Source organism: Ambystoma mexicanum, chromosome 2q, assembly GCF_040938575.1.
Source record: "Ambystoma mexicanum isolate Mex_15411 chromosome 2q, UKY_AmexF1_1, whole genome shotgun sequence".
Lineage (NCBI taxonomy): Eukaryota > Metazoa > Chordata > Amphibia > Caudata > Ambystomatidae > Ambystoma > Ambystoma mexicanum.
This window is the reverse complement of record NC_090924.1, coordinates 727,462,608-727,487,084: the sequence shown is the minus strand read 5'-3', so window position 1 is coordinate 727,487,084 and position 24,477 is coordinate 727,462,608. Positions and strand designations below refer to the sequence as shown.

Below are 24,477 nucleotides of genomic sequence, written 5' to 3'. Positions count from 1 at the left end.
TTGCGTTCAGGTACTGGCCTGCAATATCAGAAGCCGCAAGTCTGACTTCTGTGTTCCCCCCTGGGATGTTAGGACGCATCTGCAACACTGAGGTTGTAGAATGTGGTCTTGTGTGATATGAGAGCGCATTAGCGCACAAACAACAAAATATAATTTCTGAACATAGAATTAGATAGATAAAGTAACGGTGGATGATTGCAGCGACACAGGCTCCTCAATTCTAGTAATTGCCAGTCATTAGAACCCCCATTAGCAGGTAATATGTCTTTGTATTTGCAAAAGGCATTAGCTTTAGCGCACAATTCACCATTCCAAGATGGATGGCATTATAGAGAGACTTTCAACATAACATGTAGCGATCACATGATCAACAATTTGGGTCACGGAGAGGAGGAGTCAGTCTCGTCTGCAAACGTAACTGTTTACTTATACAAGAGAAAGTTTGTTCTGGAAAAAGGATGTTTTAAAGCCTGAAGCAGCTCATGAAGTGGGCGGAACGCGTGGCGTGTGTCCTCCGAGGAGGGGGTTAGACTTATTTTTCATCTGGTCTGCCATGTGAGTAAGAGCCAATGAATTTTGCTCTTTTTTACTGTAATTGCACAATATGTTTAAAATAAAGAATACGAGATTTTTAACAACGTGGTAGCCTGGTTATGTGTGCTGTTACTCTTTGATACATTACTTGCTGTGGTTTTTTTGTAGTGCTCCAACCACAGAGTAAATGTTTGTTTTTCAGTACTTTGCAGCACCAGCTACATGTAGGCTGAGCACTTAAAGGCTAATTGTTTTGTTTTGTTTCATATATATATATATATATATATATATATATATATATATATATATATATATATATATATATATATAAAAAAACATATATATATATATGAAAAGCAAAGGGTAGACTGTTGCAGTCTAGAGTGTGGCGGCACTACATCAAATAAATTGTGGTAATGAGAAGTCAATCCATATCAGAGGCATTTTTGCTGTGCAAACAAGTATTACTTTATTGATTCAAAGATTGGACATGTAGGGCTGCAGCAAAGAAAACACACAGGAGAACGACGATATAGGGTGATAAAAAGAGGACTATACATTTATAGAAGGCCTTTCACTTGTAAATCCGTCATTGCTGTTCATGACAGACGGTTGATAACACGTTTTATAGACAGTTCTATATTTACACTATGCCGTGCATCATATCTATCAATGTAGATATTGCAACCTTGTCAGAATACATATAATGCATACAAATTGATGGTTCAATGTTACAATTAAAATAAACTGTACCGTGATTCTCATAGTGATGCCGCCTAGGAGGAATATTTCAAATTTAAATTTCGAAGCATGAGTATTTCATGCACGTCACTATTTCAATATATAGAATACCAAGTGCAAAGGACAAAACATCGATGTACTCTTGGATATATAAGATACAAAGTTCATAGTACAATACCTTAAAATATTCTCCAATTTAGATGTTGTTTAGATAAGTATATATCCCATAGCCTTTGGCACTATTATGCTTTGGGTGGGTATGCCTCATCGCTTGATAGACATGCTCCTCCCTATGGATGGACTACGTGAGGAATGCAATGTACAAGTATTTTGGTTTAAAATACATTTTCATCATCATATATGGCTCATATGCGTTGGGATAGCAATTCCTGTTGGCTCATAAAGATTGTCCCTTGTGGGTGAGCCGTAGGTAAAACGCTATGTTCAAAATGTATCACAGACATATAAATAACGTGAAAAATACTTAATGCACCTATAATAATAATACAATGAAGATAAGCAGTGCTATACCCTTGTGGGCGCTAAAAATCTGTGTATATAGGGGCTGACATTTGCATCCAAACAGTGAATTCTTTTTTTTTTTTAAGAGTGTCCATAGTTCGCCCTTGTAGGTTGATTTATCAATAAAGTGCTATGCACATGAATTGGTTAAAGACAATACTTATGGGCAGTAATAGACCCTTGCGGGCGCCTCAATCTATGTATTTACAGAAAAAACAACTCGCAGTTAACCCTTGCAGGCGCCGGGAACAAAATATGTCTGTATTCACTGCATATGCACTAAAAGAGCAGCTGTGGGAGAATAGATATATCCCAATTTTCATTCGTCACTTAAAGGTGCTACGTGCTTAAAGTGCAATGTGCTTTATAAACTATAAGTTGATTCTAGATATAAATGTCTATTTAAAGTACTGTATGCTTATATAGACCTCCTGGCTGATTGATGTTGGCATGTTTTAAATTGACATATGTAACATATTGGCCAACTATTATGCCAAGTCCTCAGTTAGTGCATGTGATTAAAAGAAGGTGCTGAGAAAGATGCAGAAGCAGAAAATACATTAAAAATATGCGTAGAAACCTTAGCAAAAGCAAGAAGAGGAATGCTTAAGTCAATGATTTAAGGTTATTAAGAAAGTATGCTGTTCATACACCACATATTGTCAAAACTAAGTATTGATCTCGGGATTTCTTCACATGTATCTGATTGTTTGAGAAAGCTCATTTCCACACATAATTAAATCATCTTAATCTACCACAAACACATACATTTTTTCATCTCGGTTGTGACCTCCAGGAAATTTAGTGTCAAGTCCACTATATATCTTGATTCCGCTTTTCTAAGTTTCCGAAGTCTGTCCCCACCTCTTGGATGCGCTTTCACAGAGTCAATAACAAGATATTTAAACAACCTAATGTTGCTTTGATTTCTATCTTCCAAATGCTTTGCATAGATGGTTTACTCGGTGGATATATCCAGTAAACCATGTCCCTTTACATGCTTTCTAATATATTGCTCCCATTTTGTCACTTTTATTGGGACACACCTTGTTTTCCTTTCTTGAAAAATGTAAACCTCGCAGGGATGGGTCACTTCCTCGTTGGAAAACATATACTAATTATGCATAGTGCTTGGAATCGTGTGCGTTTGGCAGTAGGCACTACATAATAATAATGAGATCTTACTGTAATTTAATATTATTGCAGCCTGCTGATTATCGTCAGTATCCCCAATTGCCTTTGCGTGTGCTGGCCATTGTATTCCGCTGGTGGCTCTAGTGGGGACGGTCCTCTTTTATATGGAGGGAGGGATATTTTGGCTGCGTTATTTTAGTTTGTGGAGGTTTCCTTCTTGCCCGGGTGGGTATAAAGGGGGACAGTAGGCTGTGAAATCTTGGCCCTGGGGGTGAAGGTGTATTTGGCAATTAAAGCCCAGGTGCTGCTATATTGGCTCTCACCGTCTTTTTCGGGGCTCACGCACCCATGCGATTACATGGAAGGAACACACACCCGCGGGCATGTATTTTTAAAGAATAAGAGGCTGTTTTTGTGTGCACCTCTTAAACCCTGGAAATGCCATACAGCAAGCGGGCCAAGTAGAGCGCTGTAAAATGTGATTTTTTTTTTTAAAGCACAGAAATATTATTTCTACCCTTAAATTAGACCCGCCCCCAGTAGAATTAGTAGTGTTGGCTTTTTATTTTGGAGACACGCTTGGCTACTTAAAGTTTTTACCACTGCTTCACCCGCCTGATAAATAATTGTAATTATTTTATTTGTAAAGTTCGCTTTCATCCTTGCCAAGGTAGCGTAACTCGCGCTTCCTCGCTCACTTTAAGTGGAGGGTATATTCTGGGTGTGGGGGCAGTGCTTTAAGTGGGGTAAGAAATTGAGGGGAGCCCTCGTTTGGGGCGTGGCTTTCATTGTGGGCGTTGCCTAAAAGTGCACAAATCATAGTAAGGTGCGCAAACAAATATATAAATGTGTGTGAGCATTTATGTTTGTATGCGTACTACTATGGTTTGGGTACTTTCCAAGCCATCTTTTATAAACGAAGCAATGTTACATATTTCTATGTTTTTAAAAGGTGGCTTGAAAAGTGCACAAACCATAGTAGGTTACGCACACTTGTGTGCTTACCTTACTATGGTTTGTGTACTTTTCAAGCCACCTTTTATAAACATAAACATAGACATTTGTATCATGTTTCTATGTTTCTAAAAGATGGCTTGACACGTAAACAATTCAAGCCATCTTTTATAAAGCGGTGAGGACCGTCAAAACCCAAGGTGGTTTTGTCCTTTGACAAAGCTTTATAAAAGATGCCTTGAATTGTGTACGTTTCAAGCTGTCTTTTATAAATATAGATATAATACTACGTTTATAAAAGAAGGCTTGAAACGTACACAATTCAAGGCATCTTTTATAAAGCTTTGCCAACGGAGATAGACGCCTCGGACTCAGTGATCTATCTGCTCAGAACAGAGATCACAGAGCCCAAGGCGCCTTTCACCCTCTGCGAACCGCGGACTCCCGTGATCTAATCTGCATATTAGATCATGGAGCCCGCAGGTTTACGAGGGTCAGTGACCTGGAGAGGGCAAACAAAGGGATAGTAACTTCCTCTGACTCTGATGAGGGGTTATCAGAGGAAGTTACACTGACTGACAGAAGTGCCAGCCAGTGCACTTATGTCAGCTTGCCTGGCCATGGCGGGATAATACGTCCTGCCAATGTTGTGTGGCACCAGGGGGGGCCCGGAAGGGTCCCGGCTCAGCCCCACTTTCTGGAGACTACCGGGGCCCGGTCCCGGCAGGCCCCGGCCCACTTAAAGCACTGCGTGAGGGGCAGCAGCAACAATCTTCAAAAAGGACGACTTGTTTTTAAATTACACTCTGCAAACTGGGTGAACTCTTGTCACCACCAGGGAAGATTAGCCTGGGCCCCAGAGGTGGAAGGCCAGGGAGCATATGCGGGGAGGTGGACATCTTGTCAGGAACCTTCTCCTCTCCTCCCTCCAGGACAAAAGGGGGGGGAAGAACCGCAGGCAGCAAAAGGCCCATCTCCCCTTCACACAGATGTGTGGGGGAGATGGCCTGGCTCTAAACAAAAGAGCCACAAACTATCGGGGGCCCTGGCGGGGCTCTGTGCAGGTGACAAGTAATGTAAAGCCATATGACAACACGTAAATCCTTATAGCAACATGTTAAACCAAAAGAATATCATTGTGGCTTTAATTTTCACATCCTGAATGGTAAACTATAAGTCCCAGAATGCAGGATAATGCCAACCTGAAACATCTAGTTAACCCACCTGTCATTTCAGTGATTAAAGACATGTAAGAAGTTGTGTGTGTAATAAACAAAGATAGATATGCAGAATCCTTGTTGCAAACTTCCAACTCGTTGTTATGCATGATGTTCAAAATATTTGATTAGTGTCTTAAACTATCACAGATTTGCGGTGCTTTACAAGCTATTTGAGTTGGAAATGACTTGTTCCATAATACATATGAATTGACGTGATTCATGGATGATGTTTTTTTGAGGCGAGGGGTGGGCCACGGTTTTTGGGGTGTCCGGGCCTATTTCTTGTCCCAGTCTAACTCTGATCATACACGGTATGACATTAAACAACAATGATGCTAGTTTGAAGTATTGCTGCAGGAGATAAAATGGACATCATTGTTTCTGTGCTAGTTAACACATGTCCACCAGAAATGCTATAAAATGGACGAGTCACGTGATGTCAGCGAGCTGCGAGGCAGCAACCTGTAGGAGATCTGCGTTCCTCGCTCGTAGTAAACATAAAAGACTGCATCTTTGAACCTTCTGGTGGCATAAACGGTAAATATTTACACGCCCAGGTTGTACACATTCAGGAGAAATGGGCAAATAATCCTAGAAGCAAAAGTAAATTGAGCATTTAGTGGCAGCAAACAGCGACACAGGATACGGTGACAGAGTCTGATGGGATGGCAGCGAGCAGCAGTAAAGCACAGCGGATACTCATCATTATGGAACAAGTGGCCGAAAGGGTTATCTAACAGACTCGCTTACCACCAAAGTGGTTAATATTGTAGTGAAAATCGACCTCATGCCACAGAGTTTTGGGGCAGAACGGTCCAATCTGAGACGAGGATAGTGGCAGTGGGCGATGCCATCAGTCCTATGGAAGACAAGATCCGCACATTAATGTAGGATCTAATGAAGGCAACCTCAAGACTTGAGGAGCATGAAGGAAGGACGTCTTGGAGCAACCATCACATACTGAGGGTCTCAGAGTCCACACGGATACAAAGCATGGAAGCCTGCCCCGAGGAACTGGTGCATTATTTGTATTTGTATTTTTGTATTTGTATTTGTATATTTGTCACACGCTAATCCCATGGGACTGGACTGGAAACTCTGTATCTGTTCGCAGATTTTAGATATGAGAACCAGGCTACATAACCATGGAGTGATCAGCAGAAGAGAAATATTTTGAGTTTGTTTTTGAAATGACAATAAGACATCAACCCTGCATAGATCATCGGAAAGCTTATTTCACAGTGTGGGGACAATAACTGCAAAGCATCTATCGCCGCTAGATAGACAATGGGAGCGAGGAATGACCAGAAGCTTACTGTTAGAAAACGTACAGGCTGATGCTATTCCAGCAGTGCAGTGACGTCAGAAAGAACCAGGCCAAACGTGCAATTAAAGAACCAGCAAAGGATTTTAAACTGTATCCTCTGCTGTACCAGAAGGTAATGGAATTCTTGCCAAAACGGTGAAATGGATGTGGCTTTAGGTAGCTGGGGAATGATGCGTACTGCCGCATTTTAAATCTTTTGCAGCCTTAGTAATTGATGGTTTGGTAGGCAAGCATATAAAGAATTTCCATAATCAATGTAGCAATTGATAAGGGTACCAGTGACCAAGTGCCTGTATTCTTTGGGAATGTATGGCAGAGCTCTTTTCAGTAGACGAAGGCGAAGGCGAAAGAATGCAGCTCTGGAAACTTCATTAATCTGTGATCTGTGATGGAAAACTTAGGTCCTGATCTTACATGAGCCCCAGATTTCTCCTCCTTGCTGCATAAGAGGAAGGGAGCCCAAAGGGTTGAGGCAGGCTAAGAATGTAGTAAGTGTTATTTATCAATGATTTTTGCCCAAGTAATAAAACCTCAATTTTACTTGGACTGAGTTGTAGACCATTACTTGTCAGCCAATCAGGAACATTGGTTAAACCTTCTACCAAGGCAGGGAATGTGTTAGAGGGACCAGAAACCTGGACACACATGTGTGTATCATCTGCATATAAGTGATATTGTAACTGGAACCTTTGTAGGATCTTCATCAAAGGTTGCAAATACAGATTGAACAGTAGAGGTGACAGAGGTGAACCCTCAGAAACACCACAACCGAACCTAATGGGATCTGATGTATAAGGGCTAATGATGACCATCTGTTCTCAGTCAGAGAGAAAACTCTTAAACCATTTGAGGGTCAGATCAGTCATCCTCATTAGACTATGGAGCAGAGACAGTAAGATGTTATGATTTACAGTGTCAAAGGCTGGACTGAGGGCCAAAATAATTCATAAGGACATCTGACTATAATCTTCCTTGGCCAAAATGTCATCGTACACTGCAAGAAGGGCAGACTCAGAGCCATGATTGGGTGAAGGCCAGATTGAAACAAATCTAGGATTTCATTTTTCTCTCTATAATGCTCCAGTTGTGAAGTAACAGTTTTCTCCAGGATCTTCACTATCCAAGATGAGTTGTCTATAGGACTACAATTATTCAAACTAATAGAGCCCAAGGAAGGTGTTTTCTATGGTGGAGAAATCGAGACCTTCTTGAATGAACTTGGTACTATACCTTGAGAAAAAGATACATTAATAACATGGGAGACCATTGGAGCCAATTGAGGTGCTAAATGGCCGATGTAACATCTAGCTTGAGCTTGAGATGCATTAGTCTAAAGTGTGCATCATTGAACACGCTCTTCACGCTCTGGGGCCCTGGTCTCCACCTGGAGATAATACAAGACTGTTAATAGTGAAAATGATTGTCTATAGAGAGAGGGATGACGTGCTTAGGGTAGCACAAATACAGAGAAATCCAGGTACGATCATGAGTTTTTACCCTTATTTTACAAAAAGTGCCCATTGTGCTAGTACATAATTCTTTGAAGTGAAGAGGGAGCTGTGGAAAACAGGAACCCTATATGTAATGCTATACCCCAGTCAAATGAAAACTATCCACAGTGACAGACTTCACTTTTTCACTGACCCAAAGAAAGGTTTGAACTATGCAGAGTTGCACACTGGTAAAGTGAAGGACTACAGGGTTTCATCAGGCGAGAGAAGAGGGCTCCAGAACAAGAAGGAACAAATAGAGGCATGAAGCCCAATAGTATGATCAGTAGGCGATTGGTAGTAGGGGTCACTGGGAAGATAATAAGCAGCAGCAGGACAGGACATCTGTGTAGGCCTGCTAAGGACATGAGCAATCTGAATTGATGGTGGTCTTCGAATTAATAATTCAGATTTGGTATTTTCAGGGGCGACTGGCACAGCCAACATGGGATAAATGCATGTCACCAGAGAATGGGTTAAATAGAATGGATTGGAGGGAAGAGTAGAGTTATTCAATATTTACACAGTACAATGTTTTTGGTTATATAGATGGGCCAACCTGTAAGATACTATGGTAATGTTATTTGGGAAGAATGGTGAAATTTGAGTGATGAAGGGATACTACTTGGGGTCCGATTGTAATGAACAGTTAACAGGGTACCATAAAGGATGTAGATGTGAGCAAGGAGAGAGGAGGGTTAGAGTGTAAGATAGTGGGCAGGGGATGTGAGATCTCTTGGGGGATTCATATCTGGTTGGGGATAATTAATTCCAAGTTCGGGGTCACGGAGAGCTCACAGTGGTCAATTAGGTGAATCACTGGGCAAGATCAAGGCAATCTTGGGAACAGAGATTAAGGGACGGCTTTCCACATTTTGGGGAGTGGACTGAGAAAATTGTACTGGTGATCCATTGGGAAACACTGGTGCAGGGCTAAATTTAGTAATTCCCCTTTAACAATCTGTAGTGACAGGCAGCCCAGTTGTACAGCGAGATATATGCTAATAGCACAAGAAAGAACTGTGATGGGTGAGAGTGGGATGGGTGGAGTCAAATTCAATCATTTTAATTCTTTCAATTTTCTTTATTTTGTATTTTTGGCTATTGAACAAGCCTTAAACACAGTTGAACCAGAATACATATGGGTACACAATTCAAATTACACAATTCATACAAAAGATAAAATACAGACAAATTCATACATATGAAATACTTGATCATTACATCAGTAAGACTATGGCCATTCTTAAGATAATATTCCCATTGTACATCAAGTTTCATGCTATTGCTCAACGAGTTTCAAGAACTCTTTCCAAATGTAGAAACCAGAGGATGATATAATTACTGACTCAGCTCTAAATAGTGTATTCCAAAATTGTTCAGACTCTATCAACTTGAAATTCAAACAAGAGTTAACATATCCCTTCCTATAGTGATTTTTTCAATACTAGGCAAGAAGTAAGGATGTGCCTGCTCATTTTAATAGCCTCCCCACATGATCGGCACAAGCGAGCATCGCACAGGATTCCTTGCCAGGCTCCCATTTGGGCCATTGTTTGCAACAAGTTGAATTACAACAATAAAATGAAGCGCTTCAGTGCTTTTGAACAAAATGTTGTCAAATAAAGGGAAGGTGTGTCTGTTACAAAGCTTTGTTTACCGTATTCTGAATATTTACTGGTTTTTGAAAGCTTTTCAGTATTCGAAATCCTGTTCCAAATTTTCAATATAACAGGATTTACCAACACTTCCTCAAAAGTGATTTCCAGATCACGCAGATAGTCAATCGCACATTTATTTGGGGATCTCCACAAGAATCTTCTTATGTCTTGTAAGATGTCCATTACTACCCAACAAGATCTGTAAATCATTAAATTTGCTTGACATCATTTTTAAACTTAATAAAGTATACTGAACTGCCCAGCATGTAGCAAGAGAGGTGAGACCATATTCTAGCCTCAAGGTTTCTATCAGAATGCAGGCTGGAAGTTTTATTAAGCTTCGCAGGATTATTCCTTCTATTTTATCCAACCAGTTAGGCAAAACCGCTAAACAATACATTAAGCTTGTCACAATTCTTACATTATATATCTCAATCAGAGCCATTATGTTATGTATCCCATTTTTCCCCACATATTGCTCAGCAACAGATAATTTTCTCCAATGTGCAGTATTATCATTTCACTATAGAATTTAGAGCTGGGGTTCTACTCAATGTGGAATCCCAAATAGCAATAATCCTCGACCATAGCTAATGCATTACCATTTAGTTTCCAAATAAACAAAGGTTTCTTTGGAACCGTGCCTCCCAAACACATCACCTTAGTTTTTGTGGTATTAATGGTCATGTGATTTGTCTTTGCATATGAAGCGCAGGCCTATTGGTGTTAGGTCAAATTAAACTGTTAAACTAGTTGGAACACCGTTTATATTAGGTGGGAAATTGTGTATTGCTTTTAAGGTGTCTGGGAGATCAGTCATGTATAATCTGAATAGGGCGGGGGCCAGAGCACACCCTGTTTTAATCCTCGATTTGCCCTGCAGGGACTGGTTTATTCCCCTCTCTGATTCAGACATACCGTGAATGTTGTATTTGTATATAATCCTTTAATATAATGTAACAATTGACTATCTATCCGCCACCTTTCTTATTTTTTCCACAATAGAGGCCGAGATACACTAACGAACGCTTCGCTGTAATCTACATTATAATTTGTCTACATTATTTTTCTTAATGTCCGTTTTTACTTCTGCCACTAGATAATGAATCATAAGAATGTTACTCATAGTACTGTCATTTTCCTTAAATCCCATTTGAAAAGGTTTTAAAAAGGCTTACTCATTAGACCATTTGGTCAATTTTCTTCTTAATAGGATAGTGGCAAATACTTTTTGGCTTGTGTCCTGCATCACTAACAAGTGATAATTTGCTAGATTCAATTTCATGCCCTTTTTATAAATGGGGATAAGGATAGATTTATGCCATGTGTCGGGAAGTATTCCTGAGACTTCCACTGCTCTAAATACCGTAAAAAGAATTTCAGATCAAAAGAGTGGATTTCCTTATAAAGCACATTTGGCATACCATCAGGTCCCAGTGCACAAGAGGATTTCAATCTTATAATGATATTTCTTATGTCTTCGGAGTCATACTCTATACAATTTAAAAAACATGGTGTTTTCCAAGATTCTTTTAAAGCTAGGTCACTCTCTGCTTCATAAATACATGTCATTGATATATGAATTCCATACAATAGAGGAAATGGGGTTTAACTCCATTGAAGTAGAAACAAGCCTAAATGTTTGCTTGGTCTGAGTTTTTAATAATCCTAAAAAGGTTAACCATTTAGCACTTTTCTGTGAATATGGGTGCTGACGCAGCCAATTGTTATAGCGTGTTCTTAAATTAGTAATTTCAAGACATTTCTGTTTTTCTGACAGGTGGACATTACAGCGGACACTGGTCCTGACACTCATACAGTCACATTTTTGTTTATGGATCAGATTGTGAAATGGGGTTAAGTGCAATTTATTACAGTTATGGAAGGATTTTGAGCTCTCCAAAGAAGTACAGTATGTAATATTTTGAATGAATTCATTCATTTGCCAATCATTTTGTTTCATATGAATTATACATTGTTCACGATGGACGAGGAGGGCTCTATTTATTGCATTTACTTTTGCCGTCATCCATCTTAATTGGTTACCTTGATTACTCACCCCAATTAATTCTTTAAAGTGCTTGGGCATAGGTATAGCAGCAGTGTCAACCTGTCAGGACAGAATGTAATGATCACTCACATTATTTTCTTGGAGAACAATGGCACAACAATCTTTCGCCTTATGTGCATTTATGATGACATAGTCAATATTGGAAAAGCTAATTCCATTTGACCAAGTAAAAGGAGCCAACATTTGAAATAGTTTCCCTAAAAATTCAACATTCAAGGTCAAATGCATTCAAAGACTGCCACCACTCCTACCCTCAGGGACACAGTGCAATGTGGGTAAAGTGTAGGTTTTTTTTACGTTCAAGTGTCCTACAATTATAAGACTGCCTGTCAGATTTAATTCACACCATTACATAAGCAAATCCATGATTACCCTTATGATTTATCCAGTAAAAAGGCCTGAAGGAGGATCATAAACATTTATCACAAGGGTTTTTTCTTCCGATGAAGCAGATGTTTGGAACACAGCCAAGAGAACATAGCAAGAGCTAGTCGGCCCACTACATAACTCCAAAAATAATCCCGCCCTAGAGCCAATGGCCAACCCTCAACTTGCCCTACCTTTAAAAGATGGACTTGCCAACTCATGGAGTATTGCATAGCCATCTTTGTAAAAAGGCTTTATTGTCCAGGTTTCTTGTAAAAAGAATAGATCCACACTTGTCACGTAAGCAAAAGACCCCGGGTTCAATAAAAAAGAACTGTAACCACGTGTATTCCAAGATAGGCATGTTAACAAACATTTCTCTGATAACTGTTAGTTAGAACCATACTGCACAGTCTCAGATACCCTTTTTGATTTTTTCACTTTACTAATTTCCTTTCATGCGCCCCATCTTCTGACCTGTCAGTCTGTTCCAATAAAAACGCAGGCCAGTATTCTATAAAAGATGACATATCAGTAGCAATATATATTTCCTCGTATTCCCAAGCAGGGTGCGAAGGTGGAGGCAAAGGGACCTGAGATCTGATACTTGTAGATGGCTCTTGAGAATCTAAAACCAATATATCCTCAGTTCGCCAGTTTTATTCTGTGTATTCTGGCCACTTGTGGATTCAGAATTACATCTGAGGGTACTTCCAAGTTTGCACGTACTTCACTTTGGTCAGAATTCTCCAAGATTATATCGACTATAGTTGCTATCATAGTTTTAAAATCCACTTACTCCTTAACTAACATAGATATCATTCATTTCAGTGTCTCCAGTGAAGCCCTCTGTAAACCACTACACATTTTTAATAATGAATTATTATTGTCAATTGTTGCAGAGTCAATTAAATATGTATTGCTCTTTGTAACAGAGGACGTGGCTTTTGAGGGAGTCAAGTTCACTCTGGGGAGGATTGCCATGTGTTGCCGAGTATCATTGTTCCCTATCGGCTTCTCTGTCTGCAAACAGTCAGTCATTTCTTTGATTTTAGGATTAGAGGAAGTGCTATTCTCCTTTCTTTCTGCTTGGGCTGCTGTTTTTCACATGCTAGATCGGCAGGAGCTATTACGCTTCATTAAGTATGATTAAAACAAGCAATTTTACTTACCAGTCAAGTAAGATGCTGCTCCGTTCACTTCACGCCCGTGCCACCGGACACCTGACACTCTTCTGTCACTCTGCAACCATGACACGTGTGCTGATGCGCTGTCCACAGGATTATGTATCCTCGGCTCAAGGCAGCAGGCGGGTCACAGAGAAACAGTATTTGGGCAGCCAGAAGTAATTGAGCGTAGATGGCAGAGAGCACTTTCGAACATAGCAATACAGGAGAAGGTCTCTGTGCTGCAAGACACCTGACACTCTCCAAAACTCTGCAACCACTGACGCGCTGTCCACAGGATTATGTATCCTCAGCTCAATATGGCAGGAGGATCACATAGAAACAGGATTTGGGCAGCCAGAAGTAATGAGCCTAAACAGAGAACACTTCCAAACGTAGCAATACAGGAGAACAGGTCTCTATGCTGCAAGACACCTGACACTCTCCAACACTCTGCAACCACAACGGGCATGCTGATGTGCTGTCCACAGGATTATGCATACTCGGCTCAAGGTGGCAGGCGGATCACAGAGAAACAGGATTTGGCCAGCCAGAAGTAATTGAATGTAGATGGCAGAGAGCACTTCCAAATGTAGCAATACAAGGGAACAGGTTTCTATGCTGCAAGACACCTAACACTTTGCAACACTCCACAACCACGATGCATGTGCTGACGCGCTGTCCACAGGATTATGTTTACTCAGCTCAAGGCCGCAGGTGGATCACAGAGAAACAGGATTTGGGAAGCCAGAAGCAATTGAGCCTAAATAGCAGAGGGCACTTCCAAACGCAGCAATACAGGAGAACAGGTCTCTATGCTGAAAGACACCTGCCACTCTCCAACACTCCGCAACCACGATCAATCAATGGGTGAAGCTGGATTGGACATGCTAGGTAAAAGTAAGGGGGTACAAGTGTGTAGCAAGGTAATAACAAGATAACTGATAAGGTGAAGGAAGGCTGGAAGGATTGGGCAAGGATGGCAAAAATAATGGGACGAGTACAAGCATATATGTAAGTAGCAAAGGGAGTCCAGATAAGGTTCGAAGTAGTTAAGCAGAGGCAGGAAATGGGAATGATAAGATGGCCAGAGACTGTCGGTAGGACATATAGAAGGAGAACCCTTAATGTGTAAGCTGTAGGTAAAGGAAAGGGTCAGCTTACAAAATCATCAATGGGAAGCAAATTTAAGAGGACTAGGGAAAGGGCTGTACAGGCACTGATATGTGACTTGGGCAGGTCAGATGAGAGAATAAGGGATTAGATGGCATGAGATGGAACAATGGCAATCAGTATGATAAGTAGTCATAGATAAGTGGGTTCTGGTATCCGGGATAACGGTGGGTTCGGCATGGTTAGCTAGTGCAGGTTCATGTTGACTCTGCTCAAATGTTCTGAAAGCTCAAGAGGATGGTAAATAATATGGAACTGTTTGCTAAAAATAATAAAAACATGTTGATAAAATACATATGCCAGAAAATATAACACATTCAGAATTGCTAATTGTATTCCAGGGTGATGAAACATATGCCAGGTTACTTAGAACCAGGTTACTTAGAACGAATACATAGGTCTTTCTAAAATAAGTCAGGGGGCTGATAATATCAGATTGTGGCTGAAATGTTTCAGTATACTGTTATTAATTTGATTCCTAATGCACAAGTCTGCCATAGGTGACTCTTAGATGTCTCTCAAATTTGACAGCTGTTTAGCTGAAAGTATACACCTGGAGGTTTCTACATTGCCAAGGAAATTCAACATGCCCTCAGTTAATCAAATATTGCCATGTCAATTTCAAGAGTGCTATACCAGGTTCACATTACTTCCAGCCAGTTAAACACAATGGGCCTCATTACGACCCTGGCGGAAAGTGACTGACCGGACCGCAACAGCGTAAATAGCGTTTCCGCCATTGCACGAAGGAGCAAAGTGCGGCCAATCACGACCCATCGGGCACGAGCATTACGCCATGGCGGAATCCGAAAGGCTGCGATGGCGGAAATGACCCCAAAACGGCCCTTACCGCCGCCGTACGCTGCACCAGGTGCAATACCGCCACCCATCTTAGCGGTCACCGTAATGAGCGGTCACCGTAACGAGCGTGCACCGCAAATTACGGCCACCGTAAATATACGGAAACGGAAGTAAAAGCATGTGGCCGGAACGGGAAACAGCACGCCGCACAACTATAAAATCCGAATCCCAACACAACCATAAAAAATCCGACCCTGACACACATCCCAACCCGTTAGCAACCCCAGTTAAAAAAATAAATATGGGAAAGGTAGCCAAGAAAGCGTGTGACCGCAAGCGGCAGGTACACTTCTCCCGAGAGGAACTGACCGTGCTCACCGAGACCCTCCAGGAAAATTCCGCTGTCGTCTTCTCCAGTCAAATGACCAGGACGGCCCTTGCCAACAAGAAGGCCATATGGGCCCTGGTGGCACAGCGCGTAAGTGCGGTGGGGACAACACCCCGCACGCCACAGCAATGTCGCAAGCGGTGGGACGACCTGCGGATCCGCGTACGCAGCATACTTTCTGCGAACAGGAACATCGCCACAGCTACCGGGGGGGGTTCAGAGTCGCCCATCAAGTTGACCCCCTGGGAGGAAATCTGCGCCTCCACCATAGGAATGGAGAGCATAGAGGGAGTCGGAGGGATGGAGAAAGGAGTGCCGACATCCGGAGAATCAGGTAGGTTGGCCAAGAGAAACAATGCGAAATCCACAAAACATGAACATGTGCAGTACCATGTGACCCCATAGTGCAATACATACTTTGCCCTGACAGCGCCCTCTAAAAGTCAGAATGAACAAACAAATCAATCAAGAAGCCATAAACAACCCCTACATGTGCAGCATGCACCCCCTAACTGCAGGCAGCCAAATGAATGCATCCTCAATCCACACGAAAATGAGACCACCTCCAAGGCCCAGTCCCAAATCAGCCTCATGTACCACCCCAATGCATTTGATACGTTGCCATTCCAAATCCGACAGACCCATAACTAACGCTCGCCCCTCTTTACTCCACCACAGGGTCCGATACCAACGACGAGCTGCAGGACACCCCTACCAGCACGCCTGCAAAGAGGGCCAGGACCAACGTCCCAAGAGCCTCCACCTCAGGTGCAAGGATCAAGACACGGCAGCAGCAGGAATCAAGTGGCAGCACACTGGAGGGGACTGCAACAGGCACCCCAGCAGCCAGCAAGTCCACAACCCCAGCACCACAGGTCCCCCCAAAGAACGTATCTGATGGCACTGCCTCTGGTGGTAGCAGCACCATAGGTGACACAGCTGTCATGCCAGCATGCTCCGACACGGAAAACAGTGCTGGCGACGTAGGTACCATCCATGACCTTTCCCAATCCCCCTGCATGTTCCATCCCCTACACCATGACGAAACCACGCAGGGGCACCCTGAAGACGACGACTGGCCAACCCCCACAAGTCCTGTGCCAAGGCAACATGTGTTGAGCAGCCCCCCTGTCACACCACCGCAAATGTCCATGGCCCAGCAGAGGCAACAGTCCCTCGACCTGCTGATCGAGCAACAGCAGGAAGCGTCCACGCTACTCAAGGACCATGCAAATGAATGCGGGGGTTCCAGGGCAGCCATGGAAACATCCACCGAGACACTCAGGGCACAAATAGAGAAAAGTAGTGAGAGCCTCAGGGGAGAAATGGAGAGAAGCACCGAGAGCCTGAGAGCACAAATGGAGAAAAGCACCGAGAGCCTGAGGGGGGAACTGCATGCGACGTCCAAAGACGTTTGTGCTGAACTTGCTGCTGTGCGCCGTGTGCTCTCGGAGCTCTCACAAACCCTCAGAGACATGCATGGACGCGAGCAGGCAGAGACATCATCCGTGGCAAGTTCCGTCCAGGGCAGCCCCCAACGCAGATCTGGCAGGAACCTGCGCTCCACGGGCAGGGGTGCCCCTGATACCCGTAGAGGGGGCTTGCAATAGCGTCTACCCACGGACAGCATGCATATTTGGACACTGGTGTTGGGGGGGGAGGTAGTAGGGTGGAGGGGGTGTGTTGGGCTTCACTGGGTGGCGGGTCCATAGGGTGTATAAATCAAATCACATTAACAATACAGCACCTCATTATCATCCAATGACATGTGTGGACATTGATATTTGCGTACGAGGCCTTCATAGGCGTACAGTCCACAATGTGCCTGTACTACACACACACAGTGCCACAGGTCCCCTTTCCGTGTAATAGGCACCATGCGTGGTTGCTAGAAGCATGCATCTATGATGCTCTGTCGGATTGCACGTACATCCTGTGCCTCATGGACTCCTTGAGGTGCCTCCACATCCCCACCCTCATCATCATCATCATCTTCAGGTGCATGCAGTACAGCGTCAGGGGGCATGGGCACATTCCTACGTATGCACATGTTGTGCAGCATGACACATGCCATGACCATCTTAGAAACCTTCTCATGGCTGTACATGAGTGCCCCGCCAGACCTGCTGAGGCTGCGGAAACGAGCCTTCAGTAGGCCGAATGCCTGTTCAATGACCACACGGGTACGTGAGTGGGCATGGTTGTAGTCCTCCTCATGCTCGTTCTGTGGGTTCCGGATTGGTGTAAGGAGCCATCTCTTCAGTGGATACCCGGCATCACCTGTATGAGACGAATAAAGGGTGTCAGTGGAATGATAGTGCTAAGTAGCCCCCCCCCCCCTGCAAGGTCATTGACGCATCAAATGGGCCACGATGTCATGCATGGAATGAGACTCACCGAGTAGCCAGGATCTGTGCCCTGCGTGTCTCTCCATGTAGCGTGGTATTCTTGTGTTCCTCAGGACCATAGAATCATGGGTAGATCCTGGAAATCTGGCACAACAATGCGTAAATATCTTGTTGGAGTCACACACCATTTGCACATTGATTGAATGAAATTGTTTCCGGTTGCGGTACTGGACCTCCATGGCATGTGGGACAACCAATTCAACATGGGTGCAGTCGATGGCACCAATGCAACCCGGGATGCCGCCAAGTGCATGGAATCCCACTTTAGCGTTGGTAATCTCCTGGTACGTGCGTGGTAGTGTGATGTGGTCGTCGGCGTGCTTCAGGAGGGCATCGTGCACTTGGAAGAGTGTCCGTGAGAACAGTGGCTGTGAAATGCCATGCAACTGTCCCACTGTGTGCTGGTAGGTGCCTGTGGCCAGGAAGTGGAGTGCAGACACCACCTTCAGTAGGGGTGGGATGGCGGTTGGGCTATCTATCATGCTCACGAGGTCAGCATGTGTCATGTCCACAATGGCGATTATGGTGTCCCGGTCCAAACGGTAGAGGGTGTGGATCTGCTCAGCAGTGAGGTTGAACGGATCGGCTCGGAGGCGTGGGATTGCGGGCCGCCTGCGTGGTGGTAGTGGCAGTGCTTGTGGGCCTTGCTGACCCTGCCTTGCCCTCCTCCTCCTCCTTCTCCTCCGTCTCCCCTGTGCGCCCGGTTGTTGTACCTGTTGTTGTTCGTCGTCTTCTTGTAGTTGTAGCACTTGCAGTGCTATCTGGTACCCCAGGCCCAACATCGCTAGTCCTGCCGGTAGCATTTTGGAGTGGGAGTGGTTGTGGGAGGGGTTTGGGTCTGCAATATATGTGCTGTCGGCCTGTATGGCCTCCACCTGTGCTGATTGAATGAATCTGTGGCAGATGCAATCCCTTCTGGCCGAGCACGTCCCGCACGTAAGGCTGCATTTGGCCGCATGGCATCTTGGGATTTGAATCATGTATCAAATCCCGATGGCAGTGTGATGTACTTTGACTGATCTTCATGCTATGCTCCCATTGTTACACATGCTATGATTGCAGCCGCTTACATACCTGTGAAGAGTCAGTGGTATGTAGGGCTCGATCGATGGCCGACCCTCATGCAGCACAGTAACGTACTTCACCGACGGGCGTGGCGTGCCATTTGTGATTGCATCCAGTTAGCATCATGACACACAGCCGCACTACATTGATGTAATTGTGAATGCAAGCGTTCACAGAAGCCTTTTCGACGTAATGTTGCAAGTGAGGAATTCGAAGGCCAGCATTTTGGGTTTTGAAGTAGCGGCGAGGATACGCCCACAGGTCTGGCTGGAAATGTAACGTTCTATTGTAGAATGTCCTTGGGACATGGCCCATAACGAGCAGGCAATGAATGATATGAATTGAATGGGATGCGCAACAGCGTAGTGGACGATAAGGCAGGACGTTCCCAAATCCATCTTGCTTCACAACACTACAGATCCGGCCAGGGGCACAGTGGTTTTTGCGGACTGCATTACGCACAGACGCGATGGAAGTTTCACATATTATGTGAGTGAATATTCATGCGTTTTCATTGCGGTATGAGGGAATGATGTGTGGATGCATGGACTGATGATTCCGTTTAGGGTCTGCCATGTACATGGGTTTTTTGATTCACTCCCCTTCCCCTGCGTTATGTGATGCAAGGCTGCCATAGTGGGACATACGTCTATCTGCCCTTGTCGGATCCTCCCTGTCTCGACGCGCCTTCATACACTTGTGTCTGGGCACGTTACTAATCCCATGTCATGGGTTCTATCTTGACGGACGCATGCACAGTAACCGACGTTGACAATGGTGTATTTAGCTCGATTGGTTTCGTTATGATTCGATACTGATTTAGGGGTGTGTATATTCCTTTGGAGTGGGCTAGCATGCATATGGGTGTGGATTTGGTGTGTTGAATGAAGATTGTAATGCATCATGAGTCCCGTAATGCAATCGGTTGATTTGTGTTTCTTTTGGGTGACAGGTATCTCCTGCCCTATTGCAGATGCCATCTCTACGCCACTCCTCCAGATGGTTTTTACTCTCGACTCCTGCAGCTTCGGGTGAATCAGTGGAGCACCATTTCGATCATATGGGACGATCGCCAATGGGCCACATGCCCTTACGCTGTACTGGTGGCTAGGTGCAACATTTCGGCCTTTCAGCTCGACTAGTGCCTGCCTCATGGGACGGACCTGCGGTTCTTGCCGCTTCCATGTGGCCTTTTGGAACGTTGATGTAGGCCCTGTGTGCCATGATGGTACAGGGCGTCACACAAGTGGAAGCCGGTCAATTATTGCAGATGCAGCCCTCGGTGATGATGGTTGTTTTGGTGGTATTTTGCAAATTGCTGTGGGGCCTTTGTCATTTGGATGTGCATTTAAATTGTATTCCGATATTTGTCGTGTTGCGTTGTTCTTTGCAGGTGATGTGGCGATTTTCGCTTTGTGGCGGTATGTATTGCGTGATGATCTGCATTGTGTTCCGGCTTCTGAGTTGAGTTGTGTGGTACAGTACTGGCCGCGTTTGCCTACGTAGCACAGTATGGTCACGGATAGGGGCTGCCATTGTGACTGTTTACATGATGTGCTGTTCAGGGGCGGGGGATTGGCTTTTGGCCGACTGGTGCCTGTCAGCCAGGTCGATTGGTGGAATGATGGGTTGTTCAGAATGTGGCTGGTCACAGGTGACTGTGTTTGCGTGCGTTTGTTGGAGGGGGACTGGGGTCATGTCCATTGGAATAGCTTCTGTATTGATGCCATCTGTGCCCTGCAGCTCCCATCGGCCCCTCTTGGGATGAGCCTGGCTGCTCAGTCACTCTGCCGACTTGTGTGGTACATGCTTCTGCTGATGGTTGGTTTGTTTACTGGCATGAGTACAGGGCTGGTGCAATCCCCCTCAGGATGCTGTTTTGGATGTTGCCTTGCGCTGGTGGCAAGCGATGGGGGGCTACTGTTGTTTTGTGTCATGTGTTCTTGATTTTCATTTTGATGTATTGTAGCTTCACATGCCTGTGCTGCGTCAGTACGGCTATGGTGTCATGCCGTACATGGATGCCCACTCACGGGGCGCTTTGAGCCCCTGCATGCTTTTCTACGTTGGCATGCATGGGTGAATTGTGGATTTCACTGGTTGCATAGTGTGAGTACATTGCGCCTGCCAGGAGTTGTGCAATGAGGCCAGGGAGTGGAGTACAGGCACTCAGTGGGCCATTTACGGTTGGTTCGCGTTGCCGTATTTCTCGCCATGGCGGAATGGTACTTTACGACGTGCTTGATGGCGTTCAGTACATGTCCGCTAGGGTCAGAATTCGCGTACCGTTGCGCCATGGCGGTGATTCCGGTTTTGCAAGGCGCGCGTGCGCGTACTTGGTGCAGTTAGCGTTGCCGTTCACTGCGGTGTCGCTAATGGCATCGTACTTTACGGTGACGGGTCATGATCGCAACGAGCGGTGTTCGATGGCGGTATTGCATTTCCGCCATCATTTTTCCATTTCCGCAAGGGTCGTAATGAGGCCCAATGACAAGCCAGTGCCTACATTGTTTTCAGAAAGTTACCATGCTAGTTTTAGATTGCCCCATTTAAGCACATCGTTATGGCCGTTTCCGTATTGACCTACACAATAACATCCTGTCGCATCTGTGCCAGCAGCAAACTAAAGTTCTGTCCATTTCAAAAATTCTATGCCAGTTTCACATTTCCCCAACTTTGCACGTTTTGATCCAGGTTTCTGAGTTGTCCTCTGAAGATTAGCAGGTACACTATTTTGCCAGTTTTTACATTGCCATAGGAAATTAGCATGCACATGTTAAATTGTCTGTAAACAATTGTCATGTCACTTTGGCCACTGTCCCTGGTTAAGCATATATAAATGCTATTTTCTAAACTGCTCACAGAAATTGCTGCCAGAAAATGGTCGTGGCATTTTAACATTGCCCCCAACAAATTTGTTTTCGAATTTCTCATTGCCTATATATATTTGCATATGCCTAGCTAACCCCTTTTTACATGCACAGATTCAGCCACATACAACCAGGTTCAACCACAGAGACCAAAGTTCAGTCTCAGATGCTAAAATGACCAGTGACTGTCTAACTAGACCAGTACCTCCAAATAATTTGATAAGACATTGGGTCACCTATACAAGGAATGCCCTAATGGGGCCTCCCTAAATTCCATTGAGTATTCTGAAAAATTGCCTGCTGATAAATGGTATCAAGGGAAGCCTGAGAGTTCTACAAACAATAAAAGACATGGATTACCCTAATCTATTATGAAAAGTGTGTTATCAAGAATGTTCGCAGTGGCTGTGTCAATATGTCAAAATGGTCAAAAGATGCATTGGCGGGGCCTAGAAAAATGTTACTATAAAATGTAGTTGGACATTTAGATAATAAACATCATTACATAGTGTAAGCCAAACAAGTAGAGGAAGTTACGGGCCAACATTCAGCAAGAAACTCTGGAAGTCCGGAAAGGGGGTTTTCGCTATAAGTGTCATGGTTCGCCGACCCTGGAAGCTGTTGAGAAGGTGGAAGAAAGGGTAAAAGGACTATTGCCCTCGGTAACGTCATGCCCGCTCTAGTCGTCCCAGCCTTTATGAACCCGGAAGTTGCTAACACGCATGCGTTGCAACTTCCAGTGTTTTCGGCAAGTTTACTGCCAGCGCTCCGGGGTGTTTGCTACCTCCCGCTCCCCGACGAGTTTCCCTCTTTGCCTGCCCATTGCTTTCCTGCTTGCTTCCTCCTGTTTTCCCTTGTCTCCCTGCTTACTCGCTTCCTCGTGCAGCACGATTCTGGTGCTCGCTCTATTTCCTTGGCCACGCCCCTTTGCTCCGTACTCTGTGTTCCTCTGCCCGGTTCTGTTCTCTCCCGTACGGAGCTACCTCTACTCAGTCATCTAAGGAGCCACCGCTACTCGTCTCATCTCCTGCTGGTACACTACATGGACCTCTTCTCTGGAGTCACGCCTCTGCACAGCATTGCATTCTGGTGGTAGTAGTCTTCAGCTGGAACTTTTCAATACACCTGCCAGGGTTTTTCGGCAAAGCTTTTCCCTGGTCCGGGGTGGGCTCTCTGGGGTCCCCACTGCCAGGCAAACAGCTTTCTGGCAAAGTGGCTTCCGGTGGAGCCCATACCCAATACTTAAACCGAAAGAGAGGACTCACAAGAAGAAACCCAGCGAAACCTGGAAACAGGGAAGAAAGGGGATCGCATTAGACGATCCTGACGATTTATCTGCCTTCCCTACAGATTCAGGTGAGGAGGGGTTTGGGGAACCAAACATTACTGAACAGACTAAACCTGAGAGATTGCAACACCCAAAGATGGCCTCTCTGGAACAATATCAAGAAATGGTAAATGCCATTCAGGCTTTAACCACGGAAGTACAGTCTCTAAGAACAGATAACACTGCACTCAGGCAGCAAGTACAACAGATCCAACAGATGGGACAACAAGTCCAACAGCGGGATGACAACCGAGGAGAGTTGCCACCCATCCCATTGCCATTTGGGAAGTATGATGGGAATCGAAAAAGAATGAAGGAATTTTTGGATGCTTGTACCATCCAGTTTACCTTTCGTCCTAGAACCTACGACTTGGATAGAACAAAGGTAGGCTTCTTAATTTCCAATCTGATAGGAAATGCTCTTGCATGGGCAACCCCTCTGGTGACAAGTTCAGATCCAGTTCTTACAAACTATGCCACTTTTGTCCAAAGATTCAGGGACAGATTCGAAAGGCCAGAAGTAATGTATTCCACTTTCGAAAACCTACTGGATATCCATCAAGGTTCTTCTGATGTTCAGACATATGTCACAGGGTTCCAAAGGATAGCGGCAGAAGCCGGATGGCCTGAGACAGCCCAACAGACTATCTTCCGAAGAGGACTCCATGAGGATATCAAAGATGAACTGGCGAGAATAGCCACACCAAATACTTTTCAAGAACTGGTATCTTTAGTTCTACAGATATCAAATGGCTGAAAGGAAGGCAGAAAGAAGAAGGCCACGTACCTTCGTGTCAGTTCCTAACCCTCCTTCTATACCTGACAGAGGATCGACGGAAGAACCAATGCAGATAGGTACTGCAAGAGGACCCCTCTCCACCAGTGAACGCAAAAGACGGAAGGACCTAGGGTTATGTATGTACTGCGGCTCTAACAGCCACCTGCTTCGGAACTGTTCGGAAGTAGCTCCCAGACAGCAGGGAAACGAAAGACCTGAACCTTGAACAGGGAAAAGCAAGGGGTGAACAACGTAAATCCCTGTTGCCTAGCACAGTCCCGAGTCTTAAACGACAGCTGTTTGATGGTAATCAAGATCCAGATTCAGTGGGATAAACATAATGCAGTGGAGTGCCTAGCCATGTTGGATTGCGGAGCAGCCGGCAATTTCGTGGATGACAAGTGGGCCCAGGACCAGCAGATTCCTAGACGTCCCAAGATACGGCCCATACCTGTAGAAGGGGTTGATGGAACCCCATTGA

At 44.5% G+C, this 24,477-nt stretch overlaps 2 long non-coding RNA genes across 3 annotated transcripts in view; one reads left to right on the top strand and one right to left on the bottom strand.

Annotated features, from left to right (window-relative positions):
- Positions 1-13,827, bottom strand: part of LOC138569718 (uncharacterized) — a 483,349-nt gene extending 469,522 nt beyond the window's left edge. The window contains exon 1 of the long non-coding RNA XR_011303309.1: positions 13,193-13,827. This is a non-coding gene — a long non-coding RNA (uncharacterized lncRNA). The remainder of the gene's footprint in view (positions 1-13,192) is intronic.
- Positions 1-24,477, top strand: part of LOC138569717 (uncharacterized) — a 691,026-nt gene that overhangs the window by 203,569 nt on the left and 462,980 nt on the right. The gene's annotated exons all lie outside the window — the stretch shown is intronic.